The sequence below is a fragment of the Podarcis cretensis genome, assembly GCF_951804945.1.
Source record: "Podarcis cretensis genome assembly, chromosome: 4".
Taxonomy (NCBI): domain Eukaryota; kingdom Metazoa; phylum Chordata; class Lepidosauria; order Squamata; family Lacertidae; genus Podarcis; species Podarcis cretensis.
The window spans coordinates 77921229-77946308 of record NC_137173.1 but is presented as its reverse complement, the minus strand read 5'-3'; the positions used below and the strand labels follow the sequence as shown (position 1 = coordinate 77946308).

The 25080-nt window shown below is 42.5% G+C and overlaps 2 long non-coding RNA genes across 2 annotated transcripts in view; one reads left to right on the top strand and one right to left on the bottom strand.

Annotated features, from left to right (window-relative positions):
- The window catches only part of LOC307214371, a 45961-nt gene extending 45108 nt beyond the window's left edge, over positions 1-853 (bottom strand). Inside the window, exon 1 of the long non-coding RNA XR_013837997.1 lies at positions 581-853. This is a non-coding gene — a long non-coding RNA (uncharacterized lncRNA). The remainder of the gene's footprint in view (positions 1-580) is intronic.
- LOC307214442 overlaps positions 1-25080 on the top strand; it is a 565797-nt gene that overhangs the window by 57300 nt on the left and 483417 nt on the right. The gene's annotated exons all lie outside the window — the stretch shown is intronic.

The window sequence follows — 25080 nt, the reverse complement described above, 5'->3', positions numbered from 1 at the left end:
AGAGTAAATGTAACAAGCCACAGTTCTACATTATAGCTCTTTAACAATGCGACGAATAGCATTCTTCTTTTTCACAAATAAACACATAAAAGGTCAAACTGCCGATCAATTATCTATAAGCATGAGGCAAAGACAAAATTAAGAGTACTGCATTAGAGAGGTCTTGTGTATCGCAGGGTAGAAGATTAATAAGGATCCTGAGAAAGGCAGTGAAGTTTTCACCAGGCTGAAGTAGTTATTACTTCTACACAGCTTCAAAACTCTCCCCTCCTCCTCTGGGTGAAGGGAAGTGAGGCTATAACTGAACAGTTGGGAAAGAGTTCTCATTTCCTATCAAATTCCAAACATTACAGCCTGTTAAGCAACTCTTCAGTTTAATCTTTTATATGTGCGAAGAAACAAACAAACATGGACGCATTGAAATATCTCTTTCTATATTTAAAGCATTTTCTCGCAGAGAGCATTTTTCGTGACTGGAGATGTTGCTTCACTAGGTTAGGAGATATTTTAAAAGATCCTATGTTAAGAGAAAGGAATGACTGCACACATTAAGGAAAAAACACCTTTTTTCTGTACTAACCTTCAAACCACCATCTTTTAAAAGCTTTTTCTTGGGCAACCGGTTCTGTGACAGCTTCTTCACCTTCATGCTCTACGGTGGAAGCGCTTGGGGAAAGCCAGCAGTCTCCTCCCCTCTAGTGGCTACCGGCTCTATTTGCAACAACACAGAAAATGAAAGGCCTACAGCAGACCACCTCTGGGGCATTTGTGTAATTTCTAAGCTTACAAGAGAGAGAGAAAGAGAGAGAGAGAGAGAGAGAGAGAGAGAGAGAGAGAGAGAGAGAGAGAGAGAGAGAGAATAGACCAGGCAGCCTATCGCAGCAGCAAATAAAAATTATCAGTCATTTAAAACAATATGTTAGTGAGGACTACAACTTAATCAACACCAACCTGCTGACATAGATTTGCAATTTGAGCAGGTTATTAGTGATCGAATTAGCAACGTGTCACAACTTGTATCTGATTTATTAGAAGAACTGACTAATGCAAGAGGACTATAAAACAACACAGAAGACCATTTTTTCCCCTACAAAGCTCCCTGGCTGTAATAGCATGAGAAAAAAGTAGAGGAAAATGCCAGGAGGCCTTACTGGGAATGCATTTATTTTGCATATGCATTTATGCTGCAATGCTTAAAATAAATAAATAAAGTCAAGGCCTGGTCACTGGACTAATGTGGCTAAATTTTCACAAGTAACAGAGCTGTTGTCTGCAAACTGATAAGAGTAAAACAAAGTCAAACTATTATCTTTTTTTTTTTCAGGGGCTGGAAGCACAAACTCGCTTAAACTCTTTTAAATAATGTGGCTCCACAGAGGAAAAATGCATTGTTAAGGACAATTCAGCGTTGTTTCCAGATTGCATAAATACCAGGCCATGTTGCATTTTAGTAGATAGCAACTACATTCATGTAACATGTGACAGTGCTAGATGGGAATAAAGATATCTCTGGCACAAGCACTTGTTTGATAGTTAAGTGACTAAGCATCATTCCTAACATCAAAGTAGCTATCAGCATCTATCAGCATCAAAGTACAGTAGCTTTCAGCATCTAGCATTACAACCTAGATGTTTCAATGTCCCATATCACGGACATTTGCTTCCAGACGATTCGAAATGAAATCTGAGCTCTGAAAACTTCGCTTGGACAGAAAATTCAAGCATGCAAGGAGTGTCTTAAGCATTCAGATTTGAACCTATCCACTTTCACCACCAACAATTGTTTCCAATCACTTTTGGGCTATATATCCATCTTTTCCAAGCAATATGAAATTAATACCAGACCTGTCCACAGTATCAGATCAGCAAGGCAACCCCTTTGGTGCAAGAGGAAGGTGCAATTCTAGGAGTGGCTGAAAATGTTCCGTACTCCAAAAAAAGCTTGCTTAGCTACTCAGAACAATTACTTAAATTTCCCAAATAGCTACAAAAACAGAGCCAAATTTGAAAAGCCCTGCAAAACACAAGCCTCAAATTCACAAGTCAGCCGGACTGTCAGTTTTGGAAAGGAGGCAACTGCAGGGCTTGCTGCAAGCATGCCTTCATATGAACTCCTAGGACTTAATTTCAGTAAAATGTGTTTGCCATTAAGGGTGGACAAATTTCCATCTTTCTCTTCTGTCTGTGTTTTCAAGTCAAATTCTGTTGCTACAGAGCAGATTGTTATGAACTGTCTGCATATAAGTTTGCAAAAATGCATGGCTTTGCAAAATATGCAGTACGATTAACACATTCTTTTGCATGCGGGTTTTCATATTTTTGAATTCTGGTAGCTCCCCACAATCCAAGTTTGTTTCCACCTTACTAATGAAGCATCCCTATTTGCTATGTTCCCTATATGAGTTGAGCGGTCACACAGTTTTGCTAGTTGGTACTGGAACATGCTTTGAAAACTCCAAGGCAAGAGTGCAGCAGATACCCCAATCTAAAAATAAATGAAATAAAACATTGTGGAACAGAAGTTGTGATATGCAAAAAGAAAGTAGCTTCATAGATCTGGCATGACCCTGGCATTGATTCTGAGATTCTCTGCCTTTCACTGAGAAGGTGCTGTCTTCCTTCTTCAAATCCTTGAATTTTTCAAGAACACCTGAAACTTAAAACATCAGCAGCAACAGAGGGGTTGTTTTGTTGTTGTTGTTGTTTTGTATTCTAATGTAGAATTCCTGACCTGGGCTCAGAAATCACTCCGTCTGGATCAATTTGCCAGTAAGAGCAACTTCAGCACAAAGTCACACAAATGTTCTCTACCTTTTAGCTACTGCACACTTCCTAGAGTTATATCCTGCTCAGTTGTACTCAGAGTAGACCCCATTAAATAAATGGATTTAATTTCCTTAAGTCCACAAGGACAAAAATGAGCCCTGCTGGATCAGGCCAAGGGCTCATCCAGTCCAGAATAAGCAGGTGCTTTTGGGAACACCGCAAACAGAACTTGAATGCGATAGCAGGCACTGCAAATGTGATTCGCAACAACTGGTATACAAAGGCACACTGCCTTAGACTGGAGAAGTAGAATGTAGCCATCATCACCGTTGTTGTTGTTTAGTTGCTTTTCTTACAAAATAACCCAAATTGATTTACACTGAAATCAGTTAAGAACAGTAATAAAAATCTCAAAACACAGCAATACAAAAAAGCAGCCATTGGTTTCCCCTGGGTCTGCTCCAAGCATAATATTGTTGCATATCCCTCCCTGTTTCTACATGTTTTTTTTTTCTCTTTTCCCAGTTTCTCTTTCCTTAAACCATTACGTTGTAGATATAGTACTTTTTTTCCTACTATTTGTTTCTTTGCCTGCTTAATCCTTTGTGGTTAGGGTTCTTTTGGGGAGCTAAAACTTTCAGTGGAAGATGCCAGGGACTGAAGCTGGAGCCTAATTCAAAGGATGTGCTCTCAACCACAGTCCTGCTGTGCAAATGCCTTAAGTCCAATGTAGCTTCCTACACGTTCATTGGCATTTGTTGCTTTTTCCAGTTTGAGCTCAGGTACCCTCTCATATGTGGCTGGGAGAGGCAGAACTGTGTTCAAGGATCCCTCAAAATTACACCCATGTGGACGCCTGCAGATCAGAGATCCTTTCTAGAGTGCTATTTCCATTCCTGTGCTATTCTGATACATTACCATGAGACTTGGCTGTTCACCACAGGGGAAAAGGCAGCAGCAAGAGCAACAAAAACTCAGTAATAAGCAACATATTGTCATTGGCACACTGGCCTATTTTTGAGCATTAATTTTCTTCTGGCATGACCTTTTTAATTCTAACGATTAGTGTTACTTAAGGTGTTAACGCTGAAATATTCATATCTCCTTCTCAATCATCTTCTAAAGGTTTTAGAATATATTTAATAGCTTGAGCCAACTCTCTGCTTTCCTTCTACATCTCAGCTTGAGGTTATTCCAGGAAAGTTCACTGAGGGTTCCTTTCCTGCAGATGACCCAGCGCTGCATACCTGGAACTCAGACCTTCTCAGCTGAGAAAAAGAATTCGTGGAGTTTATGAAGAATGGCTTGTGAAGAAGATCTGTTACCAAGTGTTTGGTGCATAGTTATTTTGAAAATAGTCTCTGCTTTTCTGTGGATTTGAGGGGGAAGATTATGGGTTGGTGGTAGAGATGGTGAAGTCTCTTAATTTCAGCTTCTCATATTTTTTCCCCAGTCTTCAGTTCATCATTAGTTTGCATTTTTTAATTAATCAGACTAACATATGCATTTTCATACACACAACTTGGTTGGAGAACTGCGTCACAAAAATCAGATGTGCAAATTTTGAAGGATAGATGTGTTTCAGTCTGCATATTGTTTGGGGGAAGTGTGAATTAGGTATTGTCCCCCATTCCTAGTTGGTGGTTATTGTGAAGAAATGCCCTTCTCTTTCAGGGTCCATTTTACATGACAGCAAAGGTTTGATTGTGCCATTTCACACTTCCCTATCCTTCATGGACTGCAAGCTTCATGAACCTCTTTCAGTTTTCAGATGGGACTCTACTAACTTATACTATACCCTGAGCAGACACAATGAAATGAATGAATATGACCGAGTCAGATCCAGTAATTTTAATGGGTCTACTTTGAATAAAAGTTAGTTGAGCACCACCCTTGGTTTCTCCCAGTTGTTCATTTTTCCATTCTTCCATTCTCCACGTAGGTTTGTGATCTTTTGTTTAAAGTTTGAATTAGGTAGATTCAAATTTAAATGCTAACTGAAACAAATTTCTCCCCCATCTCTGCTTTTAAGTCTTTCATGCACTGGCAGGGAGTTTCCTCGGTACTTCTGTCTTCCCAGAGTTAAGGAGGACATGAGGGGGTGGCCACTGAAGTCATGATGTCTCAAGATGACTGTGAACTGATAGCAACTGGGGGGGGGGTATTGCTATTGTTTGTTACTGTGCTGTGTATTTTTGTGTTTAATATTGTAAAACACCCTGTGATCCTTGGATGGATGGCTATATAGAAATTTAATAAAATAAATAAAAATAAATTCCACGGTCATCACGCCTGAATGCTCATGGAGTTAGGATATACTTCAGCCCATGTCAATTTACACTTACCATGCTTGTATTTAATTACCTCAGCAAGATAGAAATAAATATGGCCGCAAAAGTGAAAAGTGTGTGTGCCCCAGAAACACAGAGGCAAAACAACATGCACAGAAGAGACTGGTTCTTTATCACTATGAACAAAGAATATCGAAGTGTTTACCTATAAGATTTACATGTCCAACGTTGCAGGATTTGGGCTTCTCATTGGCCTGGCATAAGCTTCACATTAAATATTCAGTTTGTACCAGTTGTGAAAACAACATAATTTTCCTCATAGTTTTCCTGAGAAGATGCCAGCTATACTATGAAGCTTCCAATTCACCTCTCTGTAAAAGTAAAAATACCAACAACACAGTGGGTTTGGGAACAAAAGAGAGGGTGTGATGTTATTTAGTATCTATTTTAGATTAAGTTTGTTTCAAGGAAGTCTTTGACGCTGACTGGCGAACACTAATTGGCTAACCTGGTGCAATATTCCAATTCCTGAACATCCCAAACTGTCTGGGGTGGGATGGAGGGATATCACTGGAAGATCATGAACAAAGGCTGGAAACTGAGACAAGAGGGGTTCTGAGAAAAATCTAATATCAAACCAGGGATACGTGTCAACGTTAAGGGCTTGTGTGCTATGAAGAAGGTGGCCTCAGAAGTCAGGCTGAAGTATGGTTGGCAAAGGAAGTGGGACAAAGAAGATGCTTGGCTAAAAACTGAGAAAACTGATGGAGATGAAAGCAACAATCACCTCAGATCAGAGCACTGAAATGAAAAAGTCCGCTCCCTGGCTTAATGCTCCAGGTTTTGTATTATAAGGCGCTCCTATACAATGGCATGCAGTGGACGTGACATGACATAGAAGTGGAATATTATCAAGGCCAAACTTTGAACACATGGGTTTGTGACACTATCACAGGAGATGCAAGCATGGAAATAAAACATCTAGGCTAGCCTCAGTGACTTGACTCTGGGTTTCATTACAGGTATTTTGGTTCCAGTCAACTACCACCTTCCTCCCATGAACAGCAATATGCATTCAAGTTGCTTAAAAAACAAAAACAAACAAACAAAAATGACTGGACAGCCCCCGATAGTACCCAGGTTGCAAATCCTAGCACCTCAGTATCCAGTGGATTGCATGTTATTGTTGCTTCATCTCTATAAATGGGTGACAACCCTTTCAGCTATGTGAACAATTGTGGCCCCTTTCATAGGGTTGCTGTGATGCTAAAGAGATATGGCTTTCAAAGCCCTTCACACAGTTTTTTAAAAGTACAATAGAGAAGTTTTATTTTTTATTTTTTTCAAGTAATTTTTTGTTATTTTCTTTAAATATTCTTTTTCCAACAGTCCTTATTATCACAATATATTCCCTTTGACTCTGCCGAGTCTTGACTTCCCTCCCTACAGTTGGTATATTTATCACATTCTTATCATATATATTATTCTTGTATCTCTACTATTTTACACTGAAGGTATTATTCCAGTCCTGCTAGTGTCTTTAAGTTTTTACAGTTCTCCTTTAAGTATTGTTCTTGTATCTCTGGTCTTCTTGGTCCCGGATCCTCCCTGTCAATTTGGCAAGTTCTGCAAAATCTGTCATCTTCACCTGCCACTCCTGAATGGTTGGTACAGCTTGTGTTTTCCACTTTGGGGCCAGTAGGGTTCTTGCAGTGGCTGTGGCATACATAAACAAATTCTGATCTTTGGTTTTAATCTCCGTTCCCATTAGACCTAGCAAAAAAGCTTCTGGTCTTTTGGGAAAGGTGTACCTAAATATCTTTTTAAGTTCATTGTAGATTGATTCCCAAAAAATTTTAACCTTGTCACAGGTCCACCACATATGCAAATAATCACCATCTACTTCTTTACATTTCCAACATCTTCTATCTCTCTTTCTATACATTTTAGCCAGTTTTGTTGGCGTTAAATGTCATCTATACATCATTTTCAATACATTCTCCTTCAAAGCCGTACATCCAGTAAATCTCAAACCCTCCTTCCATAATTTTATCCACACTTCCAACTCAATATTATGCCCAGTAGAGAAGTTTTAAAGTTTTTATAGAAATATAGAAGCACCAGTAGAGTGTCTGTTATACGGTTAATATGTAGGAGATAAGTGAGAACAGACAAATATAAGTCCCTGTTGTTTTGTAGCGGGCTACCCAAAGAGGAGAGAGATGCGGATGGCACTGGGAGTTAAACCACAGAGCCTAGGACTTGCTGATCAGAAGGTCGGTGGTTCAAATCCCTGCAATGGGGTGAGCTCCCGTTGCTCGGTCCCTTCTCCTGCCAACCTAGCAGTTTGAAAGGGAGGGAGGGTAAACAGTGTTTCCGTGTACTGCTCTGGTTCGCCAGAAGTGGCTTAGTCATGCTGGCCACATGACCCGGAAGCTGTACGCCGGCTCCCTTGGCCAATAAAGCAACATGAGCGCCGCAACCCCAGAGTCGGTCACGACTGGACCTAATGGTCCTTTACCTTTACCTTTACCTTTTACCCAAAGAGGGCATCACTTTTGCAGAAGAAGATGGTCAGTGGCAAAGCTTCAGCAGATGCTGGCAAGCAAGAATCTTAAGGCATTCAAAAACAGTTACAAGCGGCACAAGGCAGAGAAGAACATACAGTGTGCAGTGTGGGTGTTACTGCTCAAATGCTGCAAATGAGAAAGGCACATATTTGAAATTGGCGTTGCTGACAAAGAAGTGGTGCTAAAGTTACAGATGGAGTCAGAACTGATGCTGGAACAAGCAGCCTAAATAGCTTGTCACTCTGAGCTCATTAAGAAGTAAAATGCAGATCAGGGAACAGCTGAGCAGCTGGGTCAGGTTGTTCATTGGCTAATTTAGCCTAAACAAGAAAGAGGGAAGCAATGAAACATATTCCAGAAGAGTAAAAAGAAAGCAAGGCACTGGCAGAAGGGGAGATGTCACCCACTTGCTGTAGTGACAAACAAAACTTGGAAGAAAGCTGACGATTTAAGGGCACCAAGAGAAGAAAAGGAAATGCCACAAAATAGGTGTTGGGAATAGCATTTTTCAAAAAAGAAAAGAAGAATAACCACGTAACAGCCAATTCCAGTGTACAAACTGTACCAGGACATTCAGAGATCATGTGTTAGGATCTATATAAGTGTGATCCCCTTCTCTGGAACATATGTTGACCCCTGTCCCATTTCACTTATCTTTTAGAGGTCTTTGAGAACTCTGCAAGCAGATGGACAGGGTTGTTTTGTAGACACTCGGATTTTCAAACAGCTTTTGACAAAGTTCTGCACCAAAGCCTCCTGAAAAAACCTTAGCATTCATGAGATGAGGGGAGAAGGCCTCTTACAGATCAGTAACTGGTTAAAGATCAGAAAGCAAAGAGCAGAAATACGTGGGCAATTTTCAAAATGGAGGCGTGTGAGAACTTGACGGTCCCTCAGGGATCTGTAGTGGGACCAGTGCAATGAATGCTTCCTTTGGGGGGGGGAGGATGAAAATGTGTTGTACTAAGCTGAATTTATTGACCTATCTTGCCCAGGTCATTTAAACTGGAAATACTGGGGAGTGGATCTGAGAAAACTGGTATGCAAAGCTTATGCTTCATTACTGAACTGCGCTCTCCTCCTCATAAGAACTTCTGAAAGGTGTGCAAAGACCCTCAGATATCTCCCTCATGGGGTTGCCAGGTTGGATGCTAGAATCCAAGGCTGACTGAAGGCATTTTGCTTTCTGAGGCAACTGTTAGTGTCCCTTTCTTACATTCCACATACTGAAGCTGACTGGACTGGCAGTTAAATCTTGGTTCAACACTGACAAATGGGACCACACCCTCCACTATACCAGAGGGCAGGAGGCTCGGTTAAGGAGTGCAGATCAGGCCTCATGGCAGATCCAACTCTGTCCTCTGATGCCTCACCACTACTTCCCAACATCTGCTTCCCTGTAGCTGCCTCATATTAGGGCCATGGCAGGAACTTCAGCCATAAGCCTTTACTTGTCCTAAGGTATTTTTCCAGGGAAGGAGGATTGATGGTGGGAGCAAGGGTTTTGTGTTTTTTCCCTTGGAGTATACACAGTCTCAAAGGCTTTCAGGGCATACCTGCCTCTCAGATTGTCTACTCAGATGTAAGAGCTATTGCATCAAATGGGGTTTCTCTTCAGCAGGGATAGGAGAATCCATCTATTTTGGTTTATCTCAGCTTCTCATTCTTCCACTCCTAAGTTCAGTTCTCCACATTCTATATAGTTTGCCCTTTTTTTGGGGGGGGGGGTAAAAGAAATCCTCATGAAAATGTGGTGCTGATTTCTCCTAATATACATTGTTTTGTTTGCAATTTTAACTATGTACATTTTTTTGCAAAACAATTTCCTCTAATATGCTACTCTTATTATATATGAATTCCTATGCACATTTTACCCCAATTACAGTGGTACCTCGGGTTACATATGCTTCAGGTTACATATGCTTCAGGTTACAGACTCTGCTAACACAGAAATAGTGTTTCAGGTTAAGAACTTTGCTTCAGGATGAGAACAGAAATCGTGCTCCGGTGGCGCGGCAGCAGCAGGAGGCCCCATTAGCTAAAGTGGTGCTTCAGGTTAAGAACAGTTTCAGGCTAAGTATGGACCTCCAGAATGAATTAAGTACTTAACCCGAGGTACCACTGTATATGCATTTTTGTGCACATTGCTTGGCTGAAGAAGCAGATTGCAAAATGTGGAGCATAGGATTTCCAAGAATGGCTGTGGCTGTGTTTCCGTTCTTGTATCGGTGCAGAAAGGCAGCATTGTCCTTTTAGGGAAACAGTCAAATTTCTCTCCCATCTCAGGTCCCAGGTAACTGAGGTTAGGACTGCAGCCTTGATCAACTCTGATCAGCTGGCTGTGTGGGGACAGGACAGACACACCAGCATATCTCTATTGGAGCTGAGGATGAGGGTGTGAAGCCGGTGTAGCCAGAGATCCACTGGATCCCTAACACCACTCACCCTGGCAGATCTGGCTGTAGGCTTGCTCTCTTAAGGGTTGAAAAATGTAACTTATTTTTCACATTTTTACAGTAATTGATTTTATCCATAGATACATGCAAAGAGGATCACTTAAAACATAAATAAAATTCAGTCCCAGAGACTAACAGGCAGAGTGGAAATTGTGCAAGAACTGCTCTCTACAAAGTATGCTATAAACATAACAAGTGTCACCATTATTCCTACTGTTACAACAGAATAAACAAACAGCTAAGAGTTTTCACATTTTTATATATGTGTTGTTGGTGTTTGTTTGTTTTTTAAATGAAAGCATGCCTTTCAAGTAGATGACTTAGGTGTTTAGACCTCTTGTGATAAGTAGTTTCTAAGACATGGTTCAAAAGATAGCGTTAGGTCCAGAGATTAAAAGAGCAACCGTATTTCCCACAGCAGAAAGAAGTCTCTCTGGAATGTTCCATGAGGGCTTTTTCAAACAAATATACATCCCCTCTCAGTTCTTCTCCACAGGCTTTTTGGTTGCATAACCACTTTGTATTGAATAAATAGGCTGATATTTCTAGAGAGGTAAAATGATATTTAGATTTGACAGAAGCAGGAGTTAAAAGTAGAGAGCTTTCTCCTGTGTGGGAACTGCTATAATGTTCTATTATCCCTGCAGGGATGGAGAGAAATTCTTGTAAATATTACTTATTTAACAGAACATTCTTCAGCAACCTATCAAACTACTTAGCAGTATCATAGGAACAAATCATGAGAGACTGGTGCGTTAAAATGATTAAGGCTGGCTTAATTTCACTCCATCAGAACATTTCCTCAACAACTGAAATCAGATTTCTAGATTATAGATTTCTCAAATAACTTGATCCAACAAATACTATTTGCATTATTGCATTATGGTTAGTTCTTTTCCTCTTTTTTTTACATTCAGTTTGTGTTAATGAACTAAATGAAAAGTATCTGATATTTGATATGCCAGCTTTCTTCCCTCACGGAAGTCACGGCAACATATGTGGCATTTTTCGGCAGTCTCCCATTTAGGCGTTTCCTGTATAGACCTAAACCTGCTCAGCTTCAGCAAGATGACTGCACCCTGTGTCCTCAGGCTAGGCACTATCAGATATTTTGTTTTGTGAGCTTGTAATGTTGATACGCATTATAACATGGCCTGCTGTTATAAGGAGGCAGGCTGCATGGCAAAGGGGATAATTGTGGGTGATTCCAGCAGCTCAAGTTCATAGTTTAAAGATCCTTTTCATCCAAGCATGAACTCCCTTTATGCCTGAGGCAGAAAGGTAGCACCGGTCCTCACAAATTACAGGGTGTACCTTTTATCTGATACTGATCTCATTGTTGTAAGAAGAAGAAGAAATACAGGGGAAACCCACAATGGAAGGCGTGTGTGGGAAATGAAAGGCCTCCAAGCTGTGGGAATCTGGTGCAATAGCAATTCTAGCTGAAATATTTTGTATGCTCTGTATATACAGTGGTACCTCGGGTTAAGTACTTAATTCATTCCAGAGGTCCGTTCTTAACCTGAAACTGTTCTTAACCTGAAGCACCACTTTAGCTAATGGGGCCTCCCGCTGCCGCCATGCCGCCGGAGCACAATTTCTGTTCTCATCCTGAAGCAAAGTTCTTAACCTGAAGCACTATTCTGGGTTAGCGGAGTCTTTATCCTGAAGCGTATGTAACCTGAAGCGTATGTAACCCGAGGTACCACTGTAAATGTCATATCCTGCCCTTCAAGTACAAATTGTAAAAAAACAATTACACCAATCCATTTGAAAATCCATTTGAAAATGTGTTGGCATTACACACTAAAGCCATTCCCCAATGATGAGGCTGATAAACATAGCAAATACATAACCACCAGACAGATGAATCCTATGTACTCACATTATGCCAGGAAGGGGAGATCTGCCACTGTTACACTGGCAGAATGGTTGCCATATCCAATGCATGATCAACCAACCCAGGTCCCGCCCCCTCTTTCTGTTGCTTTTGTGAAAAAGGTGGTTGGGAGGTTTTTTGCTAGGGAAGCTTGCCAAGAGGTGAGAGCCTGAGTAAGTTGGATAGCAGGGTGGTGGTGAAACATGCTATGTTGCCCTTGTTATGTGAGAGACAGAAGTTGAGACAGTGGGCTGCCCCACGTGAGAGATGAGGGTCAGGAAATGTTGTTGAGGCCATTTGGTTGTTTCGGTCAGTTGATATCCTCTTTTCTCTACACAGGTGTTTGTGTAGAGAATTCTAATTGTCCTTACCGTCATTTGGTTTTGTTTATTTTTATGATGAAGCAGTTAATTTGTTTATACTTTGGACCTGCTTACAATAAATTATGTCACTTTTGTATATTATCTTTTTGGGGGATGAGGGGTATTTTTTATTTTCTTTCATAGATGCACCAGCACAGCCAATCCTGTGCTGCCACTGGTGCATCAGCGTAGTCCCAACTTTCCCACATTGCTCGCATTTCACAGCCATCTAGGTAAGCTGCTACAGTGATGCCTCTGTCAGGAGCTCTGCCCCATCACACTGGTCTCTCTTGCCTTCATTCCATCCAGCAAGGATTTTCAGTGGCTCGTCATAAACTTAATAGGTTCATATTACACTGGGATGGTTTGTTCCGCCCACCTTTTTTTTTTTTTTTTTTACTTCCTTGCATTGTTAGGACCCAAATAGAACCAACATCTTCCATCAAAAAGGATTTCAACTTAAAAAAGAGAGCGAAAAGACGGTTATCTGCTGTTAGGTTGCAGCTCAGTGTTGTATATCAGCAGAACAAATATCAATGGTCCTGAATGGGGTAACCATGCCCCTGAAGGACCAGGTGTGCAACCTGAGAGTCATTTTGGACTCGCAGCTGTCCATGGAGGCGCAGGTCAATTCTGTGTCCTTGGCAACTGTCTACCAGCTCCATCTGGTACGCAGGCTGAGACCCTACCTGCCCATGGACCGTCTCGCCAGAGTGGTGCATGCTCTAGTTATCTCTCGCTTGGACTACTGCAATGCGCTCTATGTGGGGCTACCTTTGAAGGTGACTCGGAAACTACAACTAATTCAGAGCATGGCAGCTAGACTGGTGACTAGGAGCGGCCGCCGAGACCATATAACACCGGTCTTAAAAGACCTACATTGGCTCCCAGTACGTTTCCGAGCACAATTCAAAGTGTTGGTGCTGACCTTTAAAGCCCTAAACGGCCTCAGTCCTGTATATCTGAAGGAGCGTCTCCACCCTCATCATTCTGCCCAGACACTGAGGTCCAGCGCCGAGGGCATTCTGGCGGTTCCCTCACTGAGAGAGGCCAAGTTACAGGGAACCAGGCAGAGGGCCTTCTCGGTAGTGGCGCCCTCCCTGTGGAACACCCTCTCACCAGATGTCAAAGAGAACAACAACTACCAGACTTTTAGAAGACATCTGAAGACAGCCCTGTTCAGGGAAGCTTTTAATGTTTGATGCATTATTGTATTTTAATATTATGTTGGAAGCCGCCCAGAGAGGCTGGGGAAGCCCAGCCAGATGGGTGGGGTATAAATAAATAAATAATAATTATACAGCATGGTGAATGAATGAATGAATGAATGAATAAAGTAAGTGAACGGAGCTTCAAACAACTTCTTGGAGAACTGGAATGCTAAATGCTGCACAGGAAATGATTATTATAATATTACAAGTGGGACCTGCAACAAAATGTTACAGGATAGAATGCTCTTGAGCCATGCTTTTGTTCAGAATACTCTGTTCCAGCGAGGGCTGGTCCATTTGAGCAAGTGGGCTCTGCCCCACCAACCTCAGCCTACCCTTACCTGCCAGCCTTCTTACTTGCAACCAGTCCAAGAAGTGGCGCTGCCTTACAGCTTTTTCTTTCTCAGTGTCAGTGTTGCCCATGTAGAACTCAGTAGGACAGAGGATGGAGACCAAACCAGAATTAGTTGGCTCTGCCTGTTATTAGCTCAGGCTCTGCCTACTGCTTGGGCTCCCTGCATTCTGACTCACCTATCTTGGTGGACACCAGCCACTGTTTCTCTATTCCATTAGCCCCCCATCATGGCTTTCTGTCTCCCCCTCCCCCCCCCCCCCAGCAATCTTAGGTATGCCCACTATTTCGGGAGTTCTCTCACCTCTGAGTTTTTTTAATGCAATTTCCCCTGGTATAAGTATTTTTGCAGAGAAACGTTACATAATATAAGTATGTAAGTTATTTTCACTAATAAATGCATCTTAATGCATACTTTAGTATGCAATTTTGTAAATATTATTTGGCAGGAGAACTGCTTTGTAAAATCCGGGCAACTACAAATTTTAAAGCATGCCTGTGTTTTGGTTCAGGTAGTGCACCGGAAAGCACAAACTAGGTAGGTTCAGCTTTCAGTACAAGCTGAATTGAATTTATCCCCCATCATTAATCTGCACTAGAACAAATCCATAGCTATTGGCTACTCATTAGGTGAGTAACTTCTTTTATCACCTGCACTTTGCTATGCGGGTTTGGGTATATCAGATCCTCAATTTCATTCAGACCTGAAGTTGGGTGTGATTGTGGTTGGAGCATCATCATCGTCGAGTTGTCTTGCTCACCACATTGTTCATGTTTAAATAGCTACATTCTCAATCTCCCCAACTGGGAAAGAGGCATCACATAAGAAACCTCCATCTAGGGAACATTTTTTTTCTACAGTTTTCTCCATGCTTCCCCCATAATTGTTGGCACATCTAAACCAGTGTTTCCGAAACTTGGGTCTTCAGCTGTTTTTGGACTACAACTCCCATCATCCCTAGCTAGCAAGACTAGTGTTCAGAGATGAAGGGAATTGCAGTCTGAAAACAGCTAGAGACCCAAGTTTGAGAAACACTGATCTAGATGCTGATCTAGAAATTATGCTGAAATGCATACTGTATATATTTGCATACTTTCATTCAGCAGCCTCCCCCTGCACTGACACCCCCCCCCCAAAAAAAAAACAACTGTATTGGAACAGATGATGTGAAGCAGAGAAACAGCCCAGGAAGTAGCACACACATGTACATGCATGCACATAACTGCTCCAATTCATATCACCCACCCACCCTGGAAGCTGGTATGTCAAGGAAAAGTCCATTTGGGGCAAACACTGGACTACAATTTCCAATCAGTGGGACGCAGGCGGCGCTGTGGGTTAAACCACAGAGCCTAGGACTTGCCAATCAGAAGGTCGGTGGTTCGAATCCCCATGACGGGGTGAGCTCCCGTTGCTCGGTCCCAGCTCCTGCCAACCTAGCAGTTCGAAAGAACGTCAAAGTGCAAGTAGATAAATAGGTACCACTCCGGCAGGAAGGCAAAGGGCGTTTCCGTGCGCTGCTCTGGTTCACCAGAAGCGGCTTAGTCATGCTGGCCACATGACCCGGAAGCTGTACGCCGGCTCCCTCAGCCAATAAAGCGAGAAGAGCACCGCAACCCCAGAGTCGGCCATGACTGGACCTAATGGTCAGGGGTCCCTTTACCTATACCTACAATTTCCAATCCAATTTCAAATTTCACCCCAGAGGTGAACTAGATCCATTCATTTAGCAGCAGATCAGAAGCCAGAGGGCTTTTTGTCACTCTACCTCTGATCTTCCTGGGCTGCCAGCATAATTCACACATGCTCACAGGCAGAACCTAGAATAATGCATGCAGGATCTTTCTTCTTTCCCTCTAGCCTCTTTCACCAACATATCATGTTCTCTTATGGGCTCTGGCAATACATGTGACTTTTGTTAACAATGACATGGTGCTTTCTTGATGAAGATGATGATGATGATGACAGAACTATGAACACTTGTGAACAAAGAGATATGGTTCATTGTATCCATCCAGACTGAATGCCAGTGTAGGCACACGTGACCAAGACTGGAATGGAAAAGACAACAATGGGTGGTATTAAACTGAGTAGACCCATTGAACTGAAAGGACCTAAAATAGTCATGTTCATTCATTTCAGTGGGTCTACCCTGAGTAGGGACACGGGTGGCGCTGTGGGTTAAACCACAGAGCCTAGGACTTGCCAATCAGAAGGTGGCGGTTCGAATCCCCGCGACGGGTTGAGCACCCGTTGCTCAGTCCCTGCTCCTGCCAACCTAGCAGTTCGAAAGCACGTCAAAGTGCAAGTAGATAAATAGGTACCGCTCTGGCGGGAAGGTAAAAGGCGTTTCTGTGCACTGCTCTGGTTCACCAGAAGTGGCTTAGTAATGCTGGCCACCTGACTCGGAAGCTGTACGCCGGCTCCCTTGGCCAATAAAGCGAGATGAGCACCGCAACCCCAGAGTTGGTCACGACTGGACCTAATGGTCAGGGGTCCCTTTACCTTTACCTTTTACCCTGAGTAAAATTGAGTTGGATACCACCCATTGTGAGCATTTGGGGGGGTGTAATATGCTTAATTCCATTTAACGTGCTACTTTCGAAGTGAATATCAACATGAGAGAGTATTTTCCAGAGCCCTAAGATATGCATGTATATAAATGACATCTTCCTTGACATTACTGAAGTTTTGCATCCCTAATCCAAAGCCCACATGAGCTGAAGCCAAAGAAAGTTTCACTAAACCCCTTGTGAACTGAATCTGCCAAGTTCTGCCCGGCACTATTTAAGACTCACATATGTGATCACTGACTTTGAACAAGCTACAATCGCAGCAACCAAGGAATTTGCACCAGTTTAGAACAAAGCTTGTTCCTTTCACTTGAGCCAAAGCTATTGGCAAAGGATACAAAGAGCTGGATTGGCAACTCAGCATGGATTAAATCCAGAATTCAATTTGAAGCTCCATTACCTGCAAGCCTTAGCCTTGCTACCAATTGAGGAAATGCCTACTGCTTTTGATAATAAAAGGGAGCAAATCCCAGTGGATGCACATAATGTACAGTAGTTCAGGTACAGCTATGTTTCTGGTGGCGTCTCGCATGCTTTCAGTAATGAATCTACAAGCAGGAAAACTCCTATTTCCTTCCCCAAAGCTCTGATCAATAATCTCCAAGGGCCATTCTCAAAATGTGGAAAGCTGACACCTGCGCTTAGGAAGGTTATTCAGTTGGGTTCCCTTTGGATTTTATTTATTTATTTATTTTTAAAGCGATGCAAAACAGAACAGAAGCAACAAAAAACACCCATACAAATAAACCTCATGATATATATATATATTTCTGGAGGAACACTTCTGTTCCGTAAGACAACAATCGCTTAATAGAAATGGAATAAAAATTGTGTGAGTTCTTGCTGCGAGCAATATTTGGAAAAATATCAACATTTTGTTGAACATATTAGCATATGTCGAATTTAAACATATGCTATCTTACATTTTGCATAGCAATCAGGGCTTCGTATTATTCTTGTTGAGTTTCTTGCAACTTAGATTTGATGCTTAAATGCTCACCATCAAAACATGATAGAGCAAGTTTCTAAATTGGACCTTTTGGACTTTATGAGAGTCAGAAAGGTAAGTAAAATACGTGCAGAGAGAAGCACTGTTCTTACAGTAACATTTTCTTTTCCTTATTGCAACATCCCTCCATAAGCAACAAATGATTTCTGGACAGATTCTGTCAACAGATTCTGAACCTTATACAAGACTGATGAGTTTCCCTCCCCACTTTTATTCATGTCACTGTTTTTAACCCTGTCCATAGAGATGCTCAAAGGAGCACTCCTAAATTTGTATGTCACTGCAAAACCATGGTCCAGGATCCAAGCACAGCAGCCTTTTAAAGAACATTCAAGAAGAGGTTTAACTGATTTGAACCACATGAATAGAATGGAAAAAGGACAAACGTGTTAGTAGTAAGAAAAGCACTTTTAGGAATTTAAAGTCAGGTACTTTCACAAGTAGGCAGGTGACTTCGTCTTGATCTGATGTGCAAGCAAGTTACACCTGGGATGGGGAACCTGCAATCCTTCAGATGTTGTTGGATTCAGCTCCCATCATCCTCAACCAGCAGTTGATCTGGCTGAGGCTAATGGGCACTGAGTTTCAACAATGTATAGAAGACCACAGGTTCCTCATTCCTGAGCAAGACCAAGGTATAATTTGCATTGTTCTAGGAGTGTGAGCATAGAAATCCCATCCTGGTGGTAGCATGGGAATGAAAGGGTTTAGTTCATGAGTCCTACCCATGTGGCTCCTTCATACACACATTCCAGGAAAATTGTGGAATTGTACCACATGAACGGGACGCGGGTGGCGCTGTGGGTTAAACCACAGAGCCTAGGACTTGCCAATCAGAAGGTCGGCGGTTCAAATCCCCGTGATGGGGTGAGCTCCCGTTGCTCAGTCCCTGCTCCTGCCAATCTAGCAGTTCGAAAGCACGTCAAAGTGCAAGTAGATAAATAGGTACCGCTCCAGCGGGAAGGTAAACAGCATTTCCGTGCGCTGCTCTGGTTCGCCAGAAGCGGCTTAGTCATGCTGGCCACATGACCTGGAAGCTGTAGGCCGGCTCCCTCAGCCAATAAAGCGAGATGAGCACCGCAACCCCAGAGTCAGTCACGACTGGACCTAATGGTCAGGGGTCCCTTTCCCTTAACTTTGCCACATGAACATTCTTCCCACTCTACTACAGGTAATGCCGCTCATTTTTAAAAAGATAGTTTTTATTAAACTTTTTCTTGTGCTACAAAACAAACAAAGTACATCTTTCAGCTCCACTTTCAATGTCCCCTGTGCTCTCCTCCCTCCAGTCCCTCTGTGCCCCCACCCAGTTTGGCTCAGGGGGGTCAGGTGACCCACTAGAACAATGCACAAGGGGAGGAGAGGAGGGGGTGGTTCAGTCTGGCAAGATTGGGCACCCCCAAACTCGGCCCTCCAGATGTTTTGGGACTACAATTCCCATCATCCCTGACCACTGGTCCTGTTAGCTAGGGATGATGGGAGTTATAGTCCCAAAACATCTGGAGGGCCGAGTTTGTGGATGCCCAGGCAAGATTAAATGCTTGCACTGACAGAATGGTTGTCATAGCGCTACATTGCGGTCTCCCCAAAACTTCACATTTATGTATTATAAAAGACTGTAGGCATGTTTTCCAAACTTCTCTCCCCCCCCCCCCAGTGATCAGACTAAAATCTATTAGACTCTTCCAGTATAAAAAGGGGGAAATGACTAAGTATGAAAGGGGTGTCTGCTCAATGTTCTCACAACATTCAGGAGGCACGAATTCAATCTCTGCAAATTCCAGTATCAGCTGACCCTGCTCTGCACCTCTCAGATGAATGTGTGGATCAGAATTTAGTTATCCACTCGATTTCACACTTCCGGAATGTTCTGGTGCAGTTAGTGGCTTAAAATGCATTTAAACAGGACGAGGCTGGGTGAACTTACGGGTGAACAGATGCGAGAGGTGACACAGGCTGCAAATAGACTGAGGCTGCAAGCCTATGCATGCTTTCCTAGAAGTCAGCCTCACTGAACACAACTAGGCTTTACTTCTGAAGAAACTTGAACAGGATCGTGCAGTCGACCTCAAAAGTTTCCCCCCTCTCCTTTCCCAGTGTATAAAAATCAAATGTGTTTTATCATCTGACAAATTCTAGGTAGTCAGGCTTTGAATGAATGAAATCGCTTACAATTTTGAGCATGTCAAAAGAGTGTACCCACATAAAACACATCACATTACTGTACTTGTAAACACGTTTATTTTGCTCTTTCTATCTCCTCCTGTTACTATAGAGATTTCCCCACTACTGAAAAGTTGCTCTGTTGTTTCCAGCCTTGGAAACCTAGAACCTATTTTTACATCCGCTGTTTGCACTTGAGTTTCGCATTTATTTTTTTAAACTCTATGTTATAGTGCCACAAGATAGGTTTGGGGCCTATATCTTACACATATGAATAAATAATGTTAAAGCTAATAAGATCTCTGAGAGAAAATGATGATTGTCTTTAATCACTAACCTTAAGCAGCAGCAAACCATATTATCAAACACCTTCATTTCTTATAAAACTATCTATCACACACAATATAGACCTGATGAAAAGGAAGGTGGAAGTAATCAGGACAGAATGCCAATTACCTCATTACTTGTCATAGCACATTGTAACTGGAAATTGCTTCTTTCAGGTTCTGTTTGCTCAGGCAATTACAATAAACTCTCTGCTTGACATGTTGTTTGCACAGATGTAGAGCATTAATAAACATGAGGGCTAATCTGAATTATTGAACCAGCCGCAATAATTCCAACAAAGGATTTATAATAAGTCCAAGAAAGCTGAGGTATCACTGGAATTCCCTGTAAGCAACACTGACATACTTTATCACATGTAAAATCCTCAAATTTAATGTACAGTACTGGAATATGTCCCATAGGTATTTTATATTTTCTAGTACTCTAAGCCCTCAGCAACTTCTATTATGAAAGAGACTCAAGACTGTTAAGGGAAATGGCAATATCGCAGACTCACAGGGAAATTACTTTATTTGCCATATGCTTCGCACACCTTTCAGACCCTTATTACCCTGACTTTACTAAAAAGGGAAAATGTTCTATATTGAAACATGAGTAGTACCACATTAAAAGCTCCAAAGTGGGTCTAATTTTCATTTATGCTAAGACAACGTGACACCACTTTGGCAATGGGAAAGTGCCTTAAAGTGGGTACAAATTGCATTTATTCTCACCTTGGGGCCCTTTTACATTGCCAGAACAGGTTAATGCAGCTTCCCAGTTAATGAGAATTAGACCCAGGAACTATACAGGAGTGAGGTCTGTTTATTCATTCTTGATAAACTTTGGCCTGAGAAAACTTTGTTGTTAATATACCAGAGGAGAGTGCAGAGGGGAGGGGCGGAAAAAAACATATCACAGAATATAGCTGCCTGAGTGAAAATGAGATTACACAGCACTGAGAGTGTTATTTATTTATTTCCCATCTAGCTGAATGATATGAATGCAAGGCAACTTCCAGCATTTTATTTTTTTAAGGGACAAAATGTGAGGACAGGCGTATTCAACATAATTTAGAGTAGCGCTCTTTTGCAAAGCTTTCTTATTTTAAAAATCCAAACAGCTCTTTCCCTCTTCTTCTTTTTTAAAGCAAACCACTGCTGGTTTCTGAAGTAAAGTGTTCCTGTTTTAAGGCAAACTTTTGGGACAATGTATGTGTGTTTTAGTAGGTTAGTGTGCTGGACTAGGGCTTGATGAACCAAAATTCAAATCCTTACTCAGCCATGAGGCTCACTGTGTGATTTGGGGCCAGTCACTGCCTCTCAACGTAACCTACCTCACAGGGTCATTGTGATGAAGAATTGGGAGGCGGAGAAGCACACTGAGTTCATCATTTTTATCAGGTGATGATTGAATTTCTGTGGTTAGCTAGCTGAGATAAGCATTTTTGGAAATGGTGAAGTTATGGCACAGCCCTTTACTAAAACTCAGTAATAGGCTTTCTCAAAGGTATGTATCGGATTGCTACATAAGCTCATTATTTTTTATTGATTATAAAAAATTAATTGTTTATAAAAATATTTATATACCACTAGTCTTTTTTTTGTTAAAAAAAAATCAAAGTGGTTTACAACATTAGAACATAAAACCATACAACAGTTTGAAACTGTACCTCATCTGTTACCATTAATAACTTCTTTTTAGCACTTTCAAGTCAAATTCCCTCTGTAGCTAATAAAGGTAAAGGTAAAGGTACCCCTGCCCGTACGGGCCAGTCTTGACAGACTCTGGGGTTGTGCGCCCATCTCACTTAAGAGGCCAGGGGCCAGCGCTGTCCGGAGACACTTCCGGGTCACGTGGCCAGCGTGACATCGCTGCTCTGGCGAGCCAGAGCTGCACACGGAAACGCCGTTTACCTTCCCGCTGGTAAGCGGTCCCTATTTATCTACTTGCACCTGGAGGTGCTTTCGAACTGCTAGGTTGGCAGGCGCTGGGACCGAGCAGCGGGAGCGCACCCCGCCGCAGGGATTCGCTAATAGTTTTGGGCAATTTAAGCCAGGAAACGGGGTGGGGACCAAAGTTAAAATCCTCTCTCCAACCCCACCTCCCAGTGTTGGAGTCCTTATTCAAACTGGACCAAAAAGACATCAGGAGATATTAATAGATAATGTGTAAAACATGCAGGGGTAAGCAAGGAAATAATAAAAAATCAATTGAATAATTATTAAACAACAACAACAACAACAACAACAACAACAACAACAATATTTTATTTATATCCAGCCCTCCCCAGCCGAAGCTGGGCTCAGAACAGCTAACAACAGTAAAATAATACAGCATTCTAAAATCAATTCATTATAAAATCAGTTCAAATCAAATTGATGGCAACCATTGGGCTAGAGTTCAGTGAAGAATTACCAAAGGCGGGGTCAGGCTGTGCCTTGGCCAAAGGCTCTGTCCTGCAGACCCTGCGGAAAGATGTCAAGTCCCGCAGGGCCCTAGTCTCTTGTGACAGAGCGTTCCACCAGATCGGAGCCACAGCCGAAAAAACCCTGGCCCTAGTTGAGGCCAGCCTAACCTCTCTGTGGCCTGGGACCTCCAGGATGTTTTTGTTTGAAGACTGTAAGGTCCTCCGTGGGACATACCAGGAGAGGCGGTCTTGTAGGTACAAGGGTCCTAGGCCATATAGAGCTTTAAAGGTAAAAACCAGCACCTTGAACCTGATCCTGTACTCCACAGGGAGCCAGTGCAGCTGGTATAGCACTGTGTGAATGTGATCCCGCAGCGAGGACCCCGTAAGGAGTCTCGCCGCGGCATTCTGCACCCGCTGGAGTTTCTGGGTCAGTCTCAAGGGCAGCCCCACGTAGAGTGAGTTACAATAATCCAGTCTTGAGGTGACCATCGTGTGGATCACAGTGTCTAGGTCAGGGTGAGAGATGTAAGAGGCCAACTGCTTAGCTTGGCGGAGATGAAAAAATGCCGCCTTTGTTATAGCTGCAATCTGCGCCTCCATGGAAGGGGAGGTGTCGAAGATTACACCCAAACTCTTAACAGACGGTGCTGGCACTAATTGCGCCCCTGCAAGAGATGGGAGTTGCCCCCCCATCCGATATCATCCCGACCCAGCCAAAGGACCTCTGTCTTCGAAGGATTTAACTTCAACCAGCTCCCACGTAACAACACAACAAGATGGAAGAAGTAAAAAAATATTGAGATCACACATGGGTGAAGGGGAGTGGGGGGTATAGGGGAATTTATGAAAAATTCTAAAATAATATTTCTATTTGCATTGCATTTATATATAGCAAAGGGGAGTCTATAGCAAATAGGTATATTTTAATCTAGTCAACTATCAGGAGAACTGGTAGTAGACCTCCCCTTTCACATGCTGTTTAGCTCTAAGCAACAGGTGTTGTTTCCTCCCACAGTGCGTGTCTTTTTGCTTTACTTCCTGGATATCCATGCCTCCTCCAACCCAGCTTGTCTCTGCATCTCCAACTGTTCTTCCCATGTTCCTTTGAGTCAGACTCTTTTCCACAGACTGAATTTCTGCCTTTGGCTTGACTCCGAGTTTGGCACCTGGATCCTCCTTCCAGCTGACCTTCCAGATTTTTCTGAAGAGGACTCACTTCCCAAATGGGATCCTGTGCTTGGCTTCAGAATCCACCATGTAACAGCTTGTTCAGCATTGAAGAAGAAGAAGAGTTTGGATTTGTTATCCTGCTTTATCACTACCCTAAGGAGTTTCAAAGCGGCTAACAATCTCCTTTCCCTTCCTCCCCCACAACAAACACTCTGTGAGGTGAGTGAGGCTGAGAGACTTCAGAGAAGTGTGACTAGCCCAAGGTCACCCAGCAGCTGCATGTGGAGGAGCAGAGATGCGAACCTGGTTCACCAGATTACGAGTCCACCGCTCTTAACCACTACACCACACTTGATCATGTGGTAAAGGTAGGGGACCAGTGAACTTCTGGATGTTGTTGGGACTCCAACTCCCATAATCCTGGAGTGGCAGTGCTGTTTGGAGCTAATGGGGGTTGCAGTCCAACAATATCTGGAAGGCCAAAAGTTTGCAGGGTGGGGAGTTGGTGCAGGCATTTTGGGGGCAAAAATATCCTTGCATCTTTCCTATTGCTACTGATGAGTCCTCTTCTTAGGTGCCGGGGGGGGGGGGAATATTTATTTTCAAATTAGAAATGCGCAGATATGACAACTGCTATTTTACTCCACATGATATCAGAAAGCAGCGCTTTCTTCCTAAGAGAGCAGCAATTCAAATGCAAATCAAAGAGCAAGTCACTTTCAGTCCTTCCTATCTTTTAAGTTCTTGAAAACTTCAAGTTCCTTCAGATCGATGGTCTTTCATGTATTTATCCAGGAGTAACTGAGCATGTGGTGGAATGGATAAAGGACGGGGAAACAACAGGACATTCTTCCCTCCCACCCAACCCTTTTTTAAAAAGACAGTTTAGAGAAATATAAGAACTTAACAGCCGTTCCAGCAGTTAGCTGGAATAGTCTATTATATGTAATACTGTATGATTCTGTGAATATTCCTTTGTCATTGTTTTGAAGTCCACTTACTCACAGAAAAGAAACATGGTAACAAAAAAGAGAAAGAGAGCAGTGAAGTGTAGATCTCTTGATAATGCGCCTTTTCAGATCAGCCTGGCAGAAGTGTATTCTGTAACCTATGTCCTGTTATGTGCTTACTGTAGGACTGTCTTCAGATAATTCTCTCTCTCTCTCTCTCTCTCTCTCTCTCTCTCTCTCTCTCTCTCTCTCATTTGTTTAAACAAAGAAATGCAACTTAAGAACATAGGAGGAACCCTGCTCAATCAGGCCAGTGGCCCTTTTAGTCCAGCAACCTGTTCTCACAAAGGCCAACCAGATGCCTGTGGAATTAGATGCAAACAGGAACTGAGAACAGCAACATTTTTTCCCCTCCTGCTGTTTCCAGCAACTTGCGTTCCGAGTGGAGGTAGAGCATAGCCATCAGAATTAGCAGCCATTGATAACTTTATCCTCTATTAAAATCACCCAAGACTATCACTTTTCCTTATTGGAACACCCACATCCACCCAGTTTTGATTTTTAAATCAGCCACCAAATTTCCTCAT